Below are 2,154 nucleotides of genomic sequence, written 5' to 3'. Positions count from 1 at the left end.
ATGTCAAAATTTTACAAGTAAATGTCCGAAAGAACAGACACCATATCCATATAAGTATATAGTTCTTGCAATACCGGCCATGACCTTCCTCTTCTGTGCGGATGCACACATATTACCCGAACTCTTACGGGACTTGGTAAGAATGTCTTCCACGAGTAATGACTGTGTTGGGTAGAGACACTACTAATGTAGTGTATCGACATATAAGGTGAGAATGTGGGTCTCACGGGAGGCGTGCGCGAGATAGTCCCTGCAGTCGCGCTATCCTCTGTGCCATCGGTGGCTCAGATGGATAGAGCGTCTGCCACGTAAGCAGAAGATCCCAGGTTCGAGTCCCGGTCGGGGCACACATTTTCACCTGTCCCCGTTGATATATATCAACGCCCGTCTGCAGCTGAAGGTATTAATATATAATTCTAATTTCGTAAGGCTTTGTGTCGTGCAGTCATCAATAATACAAAAGTGGGCCTTCGGCTCCGAAATCCCATATCGATGATGTTTCGTTGAATGGTTCGCACTCTGACACTTGTTGATGGCGCATCATTAAAATCTGCAGCAATTTGCTGAAGGGTCGCAGTTCTGTCACGCTGAACGATTCTCTTCAGACGTCGTTGGTCCCGTTCTTGCAGTATCCTTTTCCTACCGCAGTTATGTGGGAGATTTGATGTTTTACCTTATTCCTGATATTGACGGTACACTCGTGAAACGGTCGTACGGGAAAATCTCCACTCCATCGCTAACTAGGAGATGCTGTGTCCCATCGCTCTTGCGCCGACTATTACGCCACGTTCAGACTCACTCACATCTTGATAACCTGCCATTGTAGCAGCAGTAACCGCTCTAACAACTAGTCTTATACAGGTGTTGCCGACCACAGCACCGTATTCTGCCTGTTTACATACCTCTGTATGTAAATACGCATGCCTATACCAGTTTCTTTGGCGCTTTCCTGTATGTAGCTATTTTTTTATGTAATATTTAGTTTTTTTATTAATTTAATAATAGGGATACGTTGTTGCAAAAAAATCTCAAAAAGGTATGCAACGTCGCGCAAAATTTCAAAGGAATCGGTCAAGATACAAGATTTTGGACAACCGAACATTTACATTTTTATTTATATAAATTAGCGACCCCGGGAATGCTTTGTTAAATATGTATAGCAATTGCATGTACTTCCTAATTCCCCCCCCCCCCCCCCCCCCTGCGTCTGATCATGAACCTCGTTTATTGTTATTGCCATTGGAAGTTGAAGTCGCTTGAAATGAATGGTTAAATCGGTTGTGTTCATTGGTTTGTGGGGTATCAGAGACCCCTTCTGCTGCTGGGTCTATGACGTCAGTAGTTTCAATGAGAGTACCTCACGTTGTTGTAGTCTGCAAATGGGAAACGGCAGGTTCTGAATGATTCAGGTTCCGCCGTAATACACTCCTGGAAATTGAAATAAGAACACCGTGAATTCATTGTCCCAGGAAGGGGAAACTTTATTGACACATTCCTGGAGTCATATACATCACATGATCACACTGACAGAACCACAGGCACATAGACACAGGCAACAGAGCATGCACAATGTCGGCACTAGTACAGTGTATATCCACCTTTCGCAGCAATGCAGGCTGCTATTCTCCCATCGAGACGATCGTAGAGATGCTGGATGTAGTCCTGTGGAACGGCTTGCCATGCCATTTCCACCTGGCGCCTCAGTTGGACCAGCGTTCGTGCTGGACGTGCAGACCGCGTGAGACGACGCTTCATCCAGTCCCAAACATGCTCAATGGGGGACAGATCCGGAGATCTTGCTGGCCAGGGTAGTTGACTTACACCTTCTAGAGCACGTTGGGTGGCACGGGATACATGCGGACGTGCATTGTCCTGTTGGAACAGCAAGTTCCCATGCCGGTCTAGGAATGGTAGAACGATGGGTTCGATGACGGTTTGGATGTACCGTGCACTATTCAGTGTCCCCTCGACGATCACCAGTGGTGTACGGCCAAGCGTAGGAGATCGCTCCCCACACCATGATGCCGGGTGTAGGCACTGTGTGCCTCGGTCGTATGCAGTCCTGATTGTGGCGCTCACCTGCACGGCGCCAAACACGCATACGACCATCATTGGCACCAAGGCAGAAGCGACTCTCATCGCTGAAGACGACAC

General features: G+C 47.4%; 1 non-coding gene across 1 annotated transcript; it reads left to right on the top strand.

Moving 5' to 3' along the window:
• Nucleotides 1–272: 272 nt before the first annotated feature.
• Nucleotides 273–347, top strand: Trnat-cgu (transfer RNA threonine (anticodon CGU)). Its single transcript has one exon. It is a non-coding gene; the product is annotated as a tRNA-Thr (tRNA).
• Nucleotides 348–2,154: the final 1,807 nt, after the last annotated feature.

The sequence above is a fragment of the Schistocerca cancellata genome, chromosome 12 (genome assembly GCF_023864275.1).
Source record: "Schistocerca cancellata isolate TAMUIC-IGC-003103 chromosome 12, iqSchCanc2.1, whole genome shotgun sequence".
Taxonomy (NCBI): domain Eukaryota; kingdom Metazoa; phylum Arthropoda; class Insecta; order Orthoptera; family Acrididae; genus Schistocerca; species Schistocerca cancellata.
The sequence above is the reverse complement of the archived record's forward strand: the minus strand, read 5'-3'. Positions and strand labels throughout refer to the sequence as shown.